The sequence below is a fragment of the Nilaparvata lugens genome, chromosome 9 (assembly GCF_014356525.2).
Source record: "Nilaparvata lugens isolate BPH chromosome 9, ASM1435652v1, whole genome shotgun sequence".
Classification (NCBI taxonomy): Eukaryota; Metazoa; Arthropoda; class Insecta; order Hemiptera; family Delphacidae; genus Nilaparvata; species Nilaparvata lugens.
The window spans coordinates 30,898,726-30,915,644 of NC_052512.1; the positions used below are offsets into that span (position 1 = coordinate 30,898,726).

The window sequence follows — 16,919 nt, forward strand, 5'->3', positions numbered from 1 at the left end:
GTCCAATTCGTTTTGAATATGAAGAGCAGGTACACGGAGCCTCAAACCCAACCTTTGAAAACTATCTGGCGGCCTCGAAATATTTACTGGTATACAAGTAAACTCCGGCATCAAGTGTTTTGAAAATTTTAATTCTGATAATATCAGCACTCGCTGGCTTTGATAACAAGCACCAAAACATTTATCATCATAGCCAGCTTTGTAAAATAGTGTAACCTTATCTTTTGTTGACATACTAATTATTACAAAGGAAAATCAAAAAGAGGCAATAAAAGAAGGTGATACAATAAACCGCCGACCCGAACTCAGTAGAGTAGTTTCAGATTTGAATGATCCCTTCCAAAACCATTTCTAATAATAGATATCCAAAATCAGACTGGTGTACAGCAAAATGTAAAAATACAAGTTCAATGTGAGCAGGCACATACAAGCAGTTGCCAAGAAATTTTGAAGTAGCCAAGATCTAACTTAGTAAAATGTGGCTATATAAATAATACATTAATTATTTTTTTCAGATTCATGAGTAGAAACAATCGTAGAAAAACTTACCTTAAATTAAAATGTTATCAAATGAGCACAACAAGGTAGATGATTTTGGAATCAGTACCAAAATATCAAAACCAGAAACATAACCTAATTTATTTCCGTTATTCCGTACAGCCCAGCCCAGTACCAACAGACGCATCGATTCTTACCGAGGCAGCCTCATGCAAATGCCTCGACGAAACAATGTGCTGAAGTGAGATCCACGTTATATAGTGAGGTCCACGTTATAATGGCAGTGGATAAAGATAGGAGAACAGCTTTGACGATTGTCTGTCTTGATTAGTTTTATTTCTACATCCTCAAAAATAGATTTGGCAAAATCAAATACTGTCATTATAACGTGGACCTCACGATAGTAGTTCTGTGTCACGCAGTTCTCTCATCCACAAGAAGTATCTGATGTCACCTGTTCTAGTTTGATTCAGTTGAATTATAATTTACTCTTAAAAACTGTTATTTGTTTTCTCCAAGATCAAAAGCTCACTTATGTTAATAAACTCAGTTCACTTTTGAATTTTTATCCCATATTATATTTCATCCAGTTATCAATCATTTATAGTGTTATCAGAGTATAGAGGAATTCCTTTTCTATTCATATTATCCTTAAAATGCAAAATTTCAAAAAATACATCGATGCGCAGTTGAAAAAGGAATATTCCTGCTAAATCTCATTGAATTCATTGAGTTCGACCGTAATCGTGTTTCATACAGACAAACAAAAGAAAATCCAAGTTGAAACATAGACCTCACTACGTTTGATCAAATACCACAGCCTGAACAAAGATCACCTGGATTACAGAAGTTTCTATTGATACTTGGTATTATTCAATCTATTCGATAGATACATTTTATGATATTCCAATCTCAAATCAGATTTAGGATTCAAGATTCATTCATTGTCAGAACACTTTAACAAAAATGCAAGACAAAGTCAACAATTCAATAAAAAATTCTAAAATATAACAATAAACGTTAATAGTCATCACAGTCACATTGTAATATATACAAAGATAAGCAAATTCTATATAATATAAGAAACATATTTAAAACAGGTACGGTATATCACAGTTAAGAAAATACAAATACATCACCACAAATCCTCATAACCATATGGACAGCAGTCAATTAGAATCTTTTTTAACAGAAACCTTAAAACTATTAATATCACATTCTTTAATATGAGCAGACAGTTTATTAAATAACCTCTTTCCAAATTCAACAAAACTTTTCAAAGTTAAATGGTAATTACACTGTGATAATCTAAGTGCTTCTGCTTGTCTTGTAAAATGATTGTGAATATTACTATTTATGGGTAAGATGGATAGATTTTTTCTGGTATACATCAGACATTCAAACACATACAAAGCATAAACAGTCATAATATTTACTTTTTTAAACAGAGGTCGACAATGTGCTCTACTATCTACTTTACAAAAGATCCTTATGGCCCTTTTTTGTACAACAAAAAGTTTTCTTCATATTGGTACCTTCCCCCATGCCAAAATACCATACAACAGGTGTGACTGAATGTATAAGCATAATATACAGCTACCAACACATCAATGCTAACAATATTTCTACATAACATAAAAATGCCTCTAGATATTTTCTTATCCAAAGAAAAAATATGATTTTCCCCATTTAACATTACTCTGCAATGTGATGCCAAGAAATTTGACATAACTAATATCTGTCATACAACCAAAGTCAAAATCTAACAACTGGGTCTATCTTTATTGAGACAAAGAAAGTTAGCGGCTGTCCAGTCCTCAATAGTCACATTAATCTGCCCCAATACATTCAAATTGATAAAAATCTTTTCACACTTAATCTGGACTGCCAGATCATCAGCAAACATAAAAGCCTTAATATCTCCATTAATTATAGCAGCTGGCAAGTCATTAGTTTGAATAATGAAGAGTATAGGTCCAAGTGTGGAACCCTGGGGTACACCTGTCTGAACCTTCAAAAAATGAGAAAGAGAACCCTTATAAAAAGAAGCCTGAAATCTATCACTTAAATAGGAAATCATAAGCTTAATAAACACATCATCAAACCCATAAAACTGGAGTTTTTTTACCAAAATATCATGAGATGTGGTGTCAAAAGCCTTTGACATGTCATAAAAACTACTAGAAACTTTGTTCTTACCATCCAGCCAATTAATACAGTTTTTCATGAATTCAGATATAGCACCATGAGTACCTCTTTTAGATCTATATCCAAATTGACTATTTGTGAACAGTGAATTACTTTCAAAATAGCTTATGATTTGCTTATAGAGTATAGAGTACCATCTCAAATATCTTTGAAATTATAGGAATAATGAAAACAGGCCAATAATTGTTGTAATCCAGAGATGAACCTTTTTTCAACAAAGGAATAACTTTAATTGATTTTAGACATTTAGGAAATACACCATCCTTAATACAAATATTAAAAAGGTAACACAACACTTCACATACAAATAGTGCAGCTGTTCTGAACAAAGCTCAGGCTAGAGCTACTAGAGGACTGTAATTTACTATTCAAATTATCAAATACTAACAAGGAGCAAAATTTAATCTTCAATTTGAGCCAGGTTATTGGTACAGTTAAACTCTGCATTAATGAACAATAAAAAGAGCAAAAACTCACCAGATTTAATCCAATTTTGTCTACTTGCCCTTCGAAGCCTTTATTAGGTGTTTTGGTCAGATTCGAGGTGGGAAGAAATCTGGGAAAAAGATAGGTTTTCGCTTCCAGGCTGTTTTTCCGTGTTCAACTTGCAGGCTCTGTATTGTATTTGAACAAAGCTCAAACTGGATTCTTTATAAATTCAAATCCGATTCAAATTAATTCAATTTAACACTATTTACGCTGTTATATTCAATTCACACACACTATACTCAAACAATTATCTACAAGAAATTTCCAATCAAAATTACATGACTAGATTCAAGTTTATATATTACATCCCTGATTAAGCTGATTTACGACTCACACTGGCGCACAAGGAATCTTCCTTTTGCCGGTGTTTTTGCCTCACCTACTGTACTTATGCATGTGATCATAAATTGAATCTTCATTTTAAAACTATTGTTTGTAATGTAAGGATATCATTTCGTTATTATATCCAATTAAATAAATGTATGTATCTTGATTTAAGTGCAGTAGCATATACTTATATTTATTTTTTGTAAAGCTTTTTTGTATTTTGTTTTTGGCAAATAAATTCATTCATTATTATTATTATTTTATTATTATTAATATTAATGTGAACAATAACTCCTCACAAAGTGCTTCATGAAGCACTTGTCCATGAGCAGGAGTTGAGGTTTAATCGGTTATAGGAGGAGAAAAAAGCCTACACACACACACACACACACACACACACACACACACACACATTCAATCACCATCATAAAGTAATTTTATTGATTGATTGTTGCATTTCCTCTCTTTAAATATACTTATATTATGAAATGTAGTTCAAACTGCGAAAAAAAATGGGAGGAAGAATCACCGGTATAATTTTTTTCAACATAATTCATGACAAGAGAGGGAAAAAAATGAAAAATAAAAGATGAGACATAACAGTGATAAATAAAACAATGTTTGTAGATCAAAGCTCAAAGCAAAGGTTAAACTTCAAAGGATACAGAAGTAACTAAAGTAAAAAGGCCATACTACACTGAAATTCATATTCAATAATGTATTAGATATTAGCACCATGTGTTTCTCAGCTTACTACTTTGAATAAGTCTTCTACTTCTAATGGTGAATGAAGCCATAGCCAACTCTTCGTTTGTTTTAGGAATTTCTTGAGATTCTGTAGCTTTCTAATCTCATCTGGGAGAATATTAAAGAATTTAGGTCCAAGGAATAAAAAGCATCTCTGGAAGGTAGTGCTGTTTGGTTTGGGGAGTCTGATTAGCATCCTTGTAGTTTGCCTAGTTATCTGCTGATTTTGTTCAAGATTCCCCATTTGATTCCTATCCCCACTCATTTTATGAAACAAAGATAAAACTTTCAGTACATACATGTATCTGAGAGGTAGAATTCCAAAAAACCTGAATATTGGGAAAGTATGCGTTCGTCTATTAGCTCCAAACATTATTCTAACAATTGATTTTTGTAGGACTATAAGATTTTTAAAATGAGACATGAAGGTAGATGCATAACATGAGATTCCGTATTCCAGCCTACTATTGAAAAAAGAGAAATACATTACACAAAGAATATTTACAGGGAAGAATTGACGCAGTTGATAGAAAGTCCTAACCAAGTATAAGAGGTACCCTTTTACTTTATTCACATGCAAATCCCAATTTAGACTTTGATCCAATATTAGCCCAAGATATTTAATAGAGTCAGATTGTTGAATTATCTCACAGTTACAACTCACAGATCTGCAACCAACCTGATGATACCTGACAGGATCAGTGAAACTAAATGGTGATGATAATGAAAAGTTTATATAGGAAGTCTTGCTCGTATTTAGTGCTAGTTTGTTACAGTTGAACCAGCATCGCAAATCAAACAAATCCAGCTGCATCATTTCATGCAGTTCTTCTCCATTTTTAGCAGAATACGCTAGGGCTGTGTCATCGGCAAAAGATGTAATTGATCCAAAAAATGTGTGGGAAAACAAATCATTTATGTAGACTAAAAACAATATAGGGCCCAAAACGGATCCTTGTGGAACGCCGTATTTAACTGTTGTCAGCTCACTATCACAACCCGAAATAGACACATAGGCCTACTGCTTTCTATCCATCAAGTATGATTTTAACCACATGTTGGTAACACCACGGACACCAGCAGCATGAAGCTTATTCAACAAGGTGCTGTGTTCAACTGTGTCGAAAGCCTTTTGGATGTCCAAGAATAGACCAGATGTTCTATTTTTATGTGGTGTGTTGATGCTGTGATAAATATCTGACATAAACTTATATAATGCCTGTTATGTGTTCAAGCCCTCCTGAAATCCAAATTGGTTTCTATTAAAATAGTTCACTCTATTGAAAAAGCACATTAATCTTTTCTTAAAAAGTTTCTCTAGAATTTTTGAGAACACTGCCGTGCTACCAATTTCTCCTAAATCGGCTGGATAGCATTTCACCTATTAACCTAAGGAAATTTATCGGCTCCAACGTAATAGATTCTTGATAAATTATGAATGGATCTATTGCCTATGAATGAGAAATCCAATTTTCAGAGCAAATGAACTTATAATCTTCAGATGAATTTTGGCAAAATATTATACAAATAGACAAAGAATTATATCTTATAAGCCTAAGCATCTACAGTTACTACAAACTAAATACTTATCTAGTTTACAGTTGAAAAAACAGTGGCTATTGGCTTGTATACACACAAATCAATAAACAGACAAAATAGAACACTATAAACTGATTAAAACTCAAATTAAAACATTAATAAATTCACTTAAATAGAAAATTATCCAAAGAGCACAAAGTTACAACACCCATCAGCCAGCCATGTTTCAGATAGAAGACAGGAAAAGACAAAGCTACAAGGAAGCCTCGTCGTCAGAACAAAAAACCACATCTCAAAATCAGTGATGACTTCATGACACGTCAACAACAAAATTATAAATTACAAGTTTAGAATAAACATTTTATATTTGTTCTCAATAAAACTTTATTTTGAAACTATTATTTTAAATTTTTATATATCATCTCGATTTAAATAAACCATTTATCTATTAATTCTGTTCTGTCAACCCAGCCTCGGTGACACCATGGAACAATGCAACAATCATTTACGATAAAAAATTCTCAGTCGAAAAGTTTGTCCGTATATCGATGACTCTGATATTTACTATAAAGTTTCATAGATCTCGAATTGAAGATTCGATTCCAATGTGAGAAAAAAATGTAATATTACAAATACCCCCTCTTGACATAAAAAAATTTTACTGTTTGAAAATTGTTGAAATTAAAATTGAGAACAGTAACAATTTTTTCTATAAAAACATTACATGTCAACTATAATTGAAAATTATTATTAAAATTCATCAATAGCATTTGTTATATGTTTCCAAACAATATTTCAAAGTATAGAATATCAAAATTACTTTTGATTTAGCTTTATAATTTAAAGGAAAATATCTCAACAGAAAGTTTAATATGTAAAGAATATTTTTTTTTTTTTTTTAAATTGCAAATAAATTTAATGAATTGATGAATTGTTACATTTAATTTTCACATAAAATTTCAATAAATCAAAAAATGTTCATTTCTTTCACTATTGACGTGGTTGATTTTATTGATGCACATTTTGGAAAACAGTCCGTTAAGGCACTCAGTATGATTTTCAGTTAAGTGTGACTCCAGTGTGATGACATCAGTGTTGGGCTGATCCGAATACTTGTAGTGTTGGGCTGATACTTGTAGTCGACTGATGCATATCAAACTCGATACAGGTGACATCTCAGTTAGCATTGCCTCATGCTTGTAGTAGACGGCTGCATACCAAACTCGATACAGGTGACATCTCAGTTAGCATTGCTTCATGCTTGTAGTAGACGGCTGCATTCCAAACTCGATACAGAGTCACGTAAATTTTGTATCATATTTGTAATTATACAATGTACATTTCAGGCTTGAAATGACAATGTAATTCGTTTTTTGGAAAAGAGATAGACGCTGCATACAGGATTAATTTAGGTGAGGATTAATTTAGGTAAGGTTTGGTTTTTTGATACTTTCAGTGTTCAAGGTTTAGAGTTCTGCATACAGGAATAATTTAGGAGAGGATTTTTTTTGAATCAATTCTTTCATGATACTGTGACTGTTATTCTGAATTCAAAGTTGCAAACATGACCATGGATGGCAATTACCTCCAGGTAATGTAGTAGTGTTGAAGTTTGAGATACAAAGTCAGCAATAAGCATTGGCATTGTTATTGGCGTATGCTTTGGTGTCGGCATTGGCATCGGCGTTGATATTGGCATTGGCGCAGGCATCGGCGTAGATTTTGGCATTGGCATCAGCATTGGCGCAGGCATTGGCGTAGCTATTGGCATTGGCATCAGCATTGGCACAGGCATTGGCGTAGATATTGGCGTTGGCATCAGCACAGGCATCGGCGTAGATTTTGGCGTAGTTATTGGTGTTGATATTGGTGTTGACATTGGCGTAGTTATTAGTGTAGGCATCAGCGTAGATTTTGGCATTGGCATCAGCACAGGCATCGGTGTAGATTTTGGCGTTGGCATCAGCATTGGCGCAGGCATTGATTTTGGCGTAGTTATTGGTGTTGATATTGGTGTTGACATTGGCGTAGTTATTAGTGTAGGCATCAGCGTAGATTTTGGCATTGGCATCAGCATTGGCGCAGGCATTGGCATAGCTATTGGCATTGGCATCAGCATTGGCGCAGGCATTGGCGTAGATATTGGCGTTGGCATCAGCACAGGCATCGGCATAGTTATTGGTGTAGATATTAGTGTAGATATTGGCGTAGTTATTGGTGTAGATATTAGTGTTGATATTGGCGTAGTTAAGTCACACTAGTTCAAAAATCACCCAAATGTTCTTAACATTCTTCATGGTGTTCACTTGTTGCCGATTTCGAGATTCACATGATAATTATTTCAATGTTAATGTCTGTGCTGTACCTGTTATCTTAAAATGCTTATAAACTGAGAAGAAAATCTTTGATTAGGCTATCAATACAATCTAATACACATGATAATTATTTTAAGTATATAGGCAATATAAAATTGAAATTCGTTAACATCTTATTATACAGTCAGCAATACATATATTGTGAAATATGGAGATATCAATTACAAAATTTCACTAAAAAAAAATAATTTCATTTCCATTTATTCATTGTTCAAATATTTTATAAAAAGCAAATTATTCAATATTATTAATCATCGTTTGTTGGATACTATAGTTTATTTCGACTTTTCAATGTTCTAAACACAAACTACATTTCATGACAAAACTTTACTATCAATCATTAAACAAGAAATCATTCAAAACATCAATAATATTTTGCTTCAAAGGCAATCAATATTCATACGTAATCTGCATCTATGGCAATCAACACTATTAATTATTATTTGCATCTATGGCAATCAACATTATTAATTATTATTTGCATCTATGGCAATCAACATAAGTAATCAACACAAAAAATATTATCTCATTACTGCCTCTCTAAGTCATAACCTTCTGGTCATTTCTTCTTTAGGCAATAATGGTTTTCCATCTCAAAAAATAATCACATACCAGCAAAATTCTAATCAACAAACCCCACTAAAATTTCTACATACACTCCAGCATCCATTTCAAACGATAATCAATCATATCAAAATTTATAGAACAAACAGTTTTAAATTTTAAAAAAAATATCAATTACAAAAACTTTAGAAAAATTTTAACCTTTAACTCATTTCAATTGATAATATAACACAACGTTTTTATTCAATGAAAACATTATTATTCAAGTTAACTTTCATTAATACATCACATATATATGGCTACACAATTCATTAATACTTTCAAATTTGAAGTTTATTATTATAACAAAAGAATTTATACATAAGAATAGATTTCAGCATGTTCTAAATTGAACCATTTATTTTTGAAGATAATTTATAATTTAAAGACTGTATAATAAATACAAACATTTCAATATTACAATACAAAGACGATCAAGATGAATAATGGGTAAATAAGTTCCCTAAAAAAAATACAAACAAGAGGAAAAGAAAACTGGGTAAATAAATTTCCTAAATAATACAAAGAAGAGAAAGATTAATTAGAGCCTATCCTACATGTCAGTACTGAACTTTCATAAGGAAGTATATTTAATAAAATATACAGAAAATGAGAAAATGGGACATGAATTGCTCTGAAAAACCTAATTACCTAATATGATACCTGAAAAAAAATAGACATGATTAAAATATGTGATACATGATGAAAAAATATACCGCAAGCAAACAATTATTTACACTACAATGGATAGATTTTAGAAAAGTTAAGTTTTATCAACAATTTGAAGATTAGGAAAATAAGCTACTATTATAACTTCCAATATTATTTCAGAAGAATACAAATTTAAATGACTATGGACAAGATTGGTTAAGATATGCATCATAGAAGAATTTTACTGAACATTACACAAAGACAGGAAAGAAACGAAATTTGAAAAGATTAAGGGCCAAGAAAAATAGGCTACAGGAAAGAAAAAGACACAATTATGGACTCTTACCATACACTGCGTAGCGATTATGCTATTCCCGAATCCCGGCATAACACAGGATTCCTAATCATTGTGTGTTGGGGAATACCCTTTCATCATGTGATTCACTGTCATCATCTTGTAAATAAGCAACTTGAAACAACCTTTGAATACTAATACATCAATGGAAACTTTGTGCTTTGTTTTCTTCAAGAACATGATTTTATTCATGGGTTCATTTGTTTCAACAAAGCCGTTTTGCCTACAAAAGTTAGTCATGTTCACTTGAGAATGCATAGCATACACCTTTTCAATTCTCAGTTGAAAGTTGAACTCATCAACTTGACTCAAAGCAACATTCATTTTGTTTACATTGTTCCTAACCTCCACAGAACCTGTCTCATGTAATCATTCACTTTATTTATAGTTTTCCTAACCTTCAATGTAGCAATATTACTTTCATGATAGTTGACTCTCAGTGAAGACAACTCCCTACCTACTTCTTTACTCAATTCTACTATCTCATTAGGGTTGACTTTTTCAATAACAGTAACTAAGCCTACATTGTCAGAAACTTGAATTAATTGATCTTGAATCTCAACACTACTATCATCCTGATTCAATTTGTTTTCATCTTCATGATTATCACTCAATGTTTCATGTGCATTTTTCAATAGAAGGTTTATACTAACCTGCTCTAGTCTTATGCTAGCAAATTCTTGCTTCATCTCATCAAACCTAGCATTTAACTTAGCATTTTGCTCATCAATCTTAGCATTTTGCTCATCAAACCTAGCATTTTGCTCATCAAACCTAGCATTTTGCTCATCAAACCTAGCATTTTGCTCATCAAACCTTTGTGTTAAGAATGCTATAAGATTCAGATCATTTTTAATGTTTGCCATTTTGTAATATGCACTGATATCTATTCATTAAAACTTGATCTCTCTTGAACCGACTTCCCATTCAGCAGTATACCATTCATAACCTATCAAGATATCTATCCTACTAATAATTTTTCATAACCAGGGATTTCATGGTGTACCATTTGGGACATATTTATTTTGTAATTCGGTCCCACCACAGGGGTAACATTTGCCATGCTACCAATTTCTCCTAAATCGACTGGATAGCATTTCACCTATTAACCTAAGGAAATTTATCGGCTCCAACGTAATAGATTCTTGATAAATTATGAATGGATCTATCGCCTATGAATGAGAAATCCAATTTTCAGAGCAAATGAACTTATAATCTTCAGATGAATTTTGGTAAAATATTATACAAATAGACAAAGAATTATATCTTATAAGCCTAAGCATCTACAGTTACTACAAACTAAATACTTATCTAGTTTACAGTTGAAAAAACAGTGGCTATTGGCTTGTATACACACAAATCAATAAACAGACAAAATAGAACACTATAAACTGATTAAAACTCAAATTAAAACATTAATAAATTCACTTAAATAGAAAATTATCCAAAGAGCACAAAGTTACAACACCCATCAGCCAGCCATGTTTCAGATAGAAGACAGGAAAAGACAAGCTACAAGGAAGCCTCGTCGTCAGAACAAAAAACCACATCTCAAAATCAGTGATGACTTCATGACACATCAACAACAAAATTATAAATTACAAGTTTAGAATTCACATTTTATATTTGTTCTTAATAAAACTTTATTTTGAAACTATTATTTTAAATTTTTATATATCATCTCGATTTAAATAAACCATTTATCTATTAATTCTGTTCTGTCAACCCAGCCTCGGTGACACCATGGAACAATGCAACAATCATTTACGATAAAAAATTCTCAGTCGAAAAGTTTGTCCGTATATCGATGACTCTGATATTTACTATAAAGTTTCATAGATCTCGAATTGAAGATTCGATTCCAATGTGAGAAAAAAATGTAATATTACAACACTGAAAGCAGTGAGATGGGTCTATAATTTGAAATTTCTCTATTCGATCCACTCTTAAAAATAGGTATTACCTTAGCTGTTTTTAGATTTGATGGGAAATGGCCATTCAAAAAGCTGGCATTAAAATGTGACAAAGAACAGGAACAATAGCATAAGCTATAGATTTTATTAAACTGGAGGAAATATTATCAGGACCTGGAGATTTTCCATTTTCAATTTATTTATTTCAGTTTGTAGTTCTTGATAGCTAATAGGATTTATGAAAAAATAATTTTGGATAAAATCACTTTTAAATTTTCGCTCATGGATTCATCTGGGTCATGTATTGAAGAAACTATTTCATCAGATATATTTATGAAGTATTCATTGAATTTGTTAGCCAGAACGTTTCCATCTGTTATTAGATTATCTCCACAATGCAGATGGATCGACTTTCGTTTGGAAACTGATTTACTGCAATGATTATTTATAATTTCCCATTGTTTTTTTACAGGAAGGTATTCAAGTTGGAATAAAATTTAATCTTTTGGTTTTTTATTAATTTATTGATGTTATTTTTTGCAGCCAAGTACAATATTTTTAGCTCTTAATCTCTCATTTTGGGGAGATTTTCTATGCGCTTTATAGAGTTCATCTCTATGCTTAATTGCTAGGCAGAGCCCATCTGTCATCCACGGTTTCAGACGCTCAACATTTTTGACAAGCCTCTGGCTTGAACGAGTGCACTGCTTTATATACGCCAGCAGACCATCCATGAACACAAAAAACTTATCATCAACACTGTCGCAAGCATATAAGTCAGACCAATTATGCTCCATCAACAAGTCCGTCAATTTTTTGACGTCGATGATATCGTTAACTATGGGAGTAGCATGACCGGTCCGGTCTCCAGACACAGACAATGAAGCCGATATAGCTCTATGATCAGTAATCAGCGATTCAATGACTGAACTCTGAATTATTTTCCTGTTAAACTTGGATTATAAAAGATGTGATCAATGCAGCTTGAGCTAAGGTTTGTTACACGAGTATCAACATTAATATAATATATATCAACATTATACTTGCTCAAAAGACAACAAAGTTCATCTAATTTGTTAATAACGCCTTGAGCATTCCAATGAATTACAACCAAGTTTGATTTTTTACTCTCATTTAAATTTACTTCACAGTTACAATTTTACTGAGTAAGAGAACTATCAACTAAGTATTGGCTATTCTTTGAGTGGTCTTCAAGTTTACAACTTAGAATTTACAAAAGTTTACAGATTTATACAACACTAGCTCACCCAGCAAACTTTGTACCGCCAAAAAGTCAATGTATCTCATGTTACACTTGACTTAATTTGGTGAATCATGACATTTATCTGACAATAAATATTTTCATTTAAATCTCAATACAGACTTCCTACGTGCTTATAGCATCTAGCATTTATTATTCCGAAAACATATTCTTTTCAATCAATTGGTAGGTAGTAATATCTATCTATAGAGTGTTGAATAAAAAAATAAATGGATTAAATCAGTGTTTCAAAGATTAATTTAATGTTTTCATAGTTGTTGATTGTCAATAGATGGTCCAGGAAATATGTGATGTACAATGAATTACACAGAATTCCACATTCTTTCCATCTTCCATTTTAGGATGAATATCAGCTAAGTTAAATTTAAAAAAAAATGCAAATTATTCTGTCATTTTTCATTAATTGATGAATGCAATATGAACAACTCTGTTTCATGATGTGCATAATTTTTTTTCAACATTCTCCAGTTTCTCAATGATAGGGAGTGATAATTGACCGAGCGAAGTGAGGTCTAAGATTCAAGTCGACAGTTTGGCATTTCTCTTAATGTTTGAATGTTTAAATGTTTATATGTTGCGCATTTTCGGCGAGACGCGGTAATAGATTTTCATGAAATTTGACAGCTATGTCCTTTTTTTAATAGCGCATCGACGTATATACAAGGTTTTTGAAAATTTTGCATTTCAAGGATAATATGAAAGGAGAAAGGAGCCTCCTTCATACGCCAATATTAGAGTAAAAATCAAACAATTGAATTATTATTCATCAAAAATCAGCAGACAGTGATTACACAGATGTGTGGAGAAGCCAGTCTATTGCTGTATTTCCATAAGGTCTATAGTTTCAATCAGGTACTTGTGGATGAGAATACTGCGTGAGGTCTACTGTTCACAGAACTACTAGTTATTGTATAGGTCTTCTAAGGAACATCTACAGCTGATATTAATCAACTGCACTTCAACTCCAAACTACCAAACTACCGTTTTAATACTAGTACACAATTTATCACAGGGTGACGTGTTTATTACAGCTGGTAAATTTAGATGTTAAATCATGGTTTCACAATATGATCTTGAATCATGACCATCTTTCCGTTCTTCAGTAGCCGCTCGGCCGAAAATTTCGAAAACATAGGTCTGTAAAATTGATTAATTGCTTCAACTGCTACTTCAGAGCATCCTCCCTTACTGTACAAAATTTTCCCGAAGAATGAATTAAAATAAGCAAGCAATGCTAATCCAAGCTCTTATTTTCCTCTTCTGCCATTTAATCCTAGTAATCAATGTTAAAGCATTAATTTGTCTGAAGGCGTGATTCAAGTCCTTCTAATTTTTCATGTTATTCAATATAAACTATTAACATAAAATGTAAAAACTATCTATTGAGAGAACGATATCTTACTGAAGACTGGAGATCATAATAATTTGAGTGAGTCCATTTCGACAGTTAAATTCCTATCCTATGAGAAAATAATTTGAAATTTAAATGTGTGTGTGTGTCACACACAGACTGTCCTTGATAATTTTTATGGTGACATGTCATTATTTAAGCTAATCGATACACATATTCACAATGTTTACATTAAATGACTCATTGATGAAGAAAGAGCCTGGTGTAAATGAATATTGGAAAAGAACCATCTCTATATTATAGATCTATATTTGCTTTAATGCTATTCTTGTATTGCTTGAGAACTGAAACAAGTATAATTAGTGAGGTACACATTATAATGACAGTATTTGATCAACTTTGGTTCTGCTATCCTTGTCTATCATTCGACAAAGACGATGGTACTATTCTTTTCTAGGTCCACAACGATGTCAATTATGTTTTTGACAGTGTAGAAATATATTTAATTGATGCAGAGAATCGGCATCACTATTCTTCTATCTTTATCTACTGTCATTATAACGTGGACCTCACTATAGTAGTAACTCCTCTTCCTCGTCGCCCACCCCTCCTCTTCACCTTCACCCTACAATACCCCCTCCTCCACGATGACCTTCGTTTTCCCACTTGTCATACTTTCCCTGTGTGTAGGCCTAGTGAAACTATTAATCCACTTATAATAAAAAAGTAAATTCTTATGACTTTTGTTGGTGGGGAGTCCCTAGCGGGAAGGTCCCACCGCCTGAATATATAATTTGAGTCATCAATGGGCCTTACGACTGTCATACTTCAGCCAGGACCGACAGTTTAACGTGCCCATCCGATAACACGGGAGTGATCTGGTTAAAAAACGTTTGGTAATGAGAGGGTTCGAACCCGGGATCTCTATGCTGATACGCAAGCACTCTATCCACTAGACCACGGATCACTCCATCCACTTAAAATGATTAATTTGACCTCAGAATGACTTTTGAATTCATTCAGATAATGACATGTATGCTTATTGAGATGACATGAGCCTCCCCATGCTATTCCCAATAGAGTTAGTAATTATTCAGAGTATTGTCAGCATACTCTAAATAATCACCTCACACGTACATTGTCTCTGACCCCCCAGTAACACGAGGAAAAACAAATTCGATGATGACCTTTTCTTCTGAAATAATTATAATAAATTGTGAGTGGAATGGCGCACTGTCCTAATGTTAATGAATTATTGATATTGAAATTTTAGACTCAAATATAACCATTAACTTCAATTGATTGAGAAATCCCTTTCTGTTAAGGCTGTTTGGTACACTTTTTTCATTATTTAAATTGGATAATCTTTTTCAATACAACTGTTAAGATCATTATAAGAGTGAGAAAAAGTGGCAACTGAAATTTCTAAGTGGTCTAATAAGCGAGTTATGGGTTGTTGGAGTGCTAAACTCCGTTTTCTTTCCAGATCATAAACGATTTCGAATTTTCCATTGGAGTTTTTCTTAATACATTCAGAATATCATTGGCTTTGTTCTAATAAGCGTTTTTTCGCGATTTATACCAAGATGCCAAGATAAGTTAGGTATCGAATTTACAAAAAAATGTTACTTTTTTATTCATGAACGATATGGGGAATAAAATGTTTTAGTTTGGAAAGGTAAATTTTTTGACTTTTTAAGAGAAGTTCTGTTAATATAGTCGAAACCGTTTATGATCTGGAAAGAAAACGGAATCTGGAAAATTGGCACTTCAACAACCATAACTCACTTATTAGACCACTTAAAAATTTCAGTTGCCACTTTTTCTCACTCTTATAATGATCTTAACAGTTGTATTAAAAAAATATCCAATTTAAATAATGAAAAAAAGTTTACCTAACAGCCTTAAAATTTAGGCATTTATAATATACACCCATACAAACGAATACTAGTATTCTGCGAACAGTAGACCTCGCTCATGAATACAACTTTTAATTTAATGAGAAGAGCCAGTACAGTAAGTACAGTATATTGTGAAGATTTAGCCATGTCATCTATATTTTCTCCATTGAAAGTGATAGAGACAATGTTTGCAGGGACACCGGACTTATCAAGAAGGTACCTTTATATATCGTCTCCATATTTACAATATAAACATATGTTACAACTTTTTTGATAATTATAATTATAATCATAAGAAATCGGTCAACTGACGAAAAATGGAATATGCAAGCAGTACCTAGGCAATTTAGATGATGAATCGTCTCACAGACGATGGTGAGATGAAAATGATTCTAAATAATGAGTTTGTTGGTGACAATGACATTATGTTGCTAATGATGTTTTTCATGAAAAGTGGATTCAATGTTATGGCTTGTTATGCCTATGCAGAATGTTGATGCTCACAAATCGGTCTCCAATCTCATACCTAAAGGAAAACAAAAGGCTTGACACTGTAGAGCGACACAAAATGCACAAAAATGCATACAATAAAATAATTATTGTACCTGATAAACTGAAAGTTCAGTTAAAAAATAACTAAAATAATAACTGATAGTTATGAATAAAGAAGTTGAAGATTA

At 32.4% G+C, this 16,919-nt stretch overlaps 1 protein-coding gene across 1 annotated transcript in view; it reads right to left on the minus strand.

Annotated features, from left to right (window-relative positions):
• LOC120352904 (transcription initiation factor TFIID subunit 10-like) overlaps nt 1-713 on the minus strand; it is a 207,195-nt gene extending 206,482 nt beyond the window's left edge. Inside the window, exon 1 of the mRNA XM_039435229.1 lies at nt 550-713. The gene's annotated coding sequence lies outside the window, so the exon portion shown is untranslated. The remainder of the gene's footprint in view (nt 1-549) is intronic.
• Nucleotides 714-16,919: the final 16,206 nt, after the last annotated feature.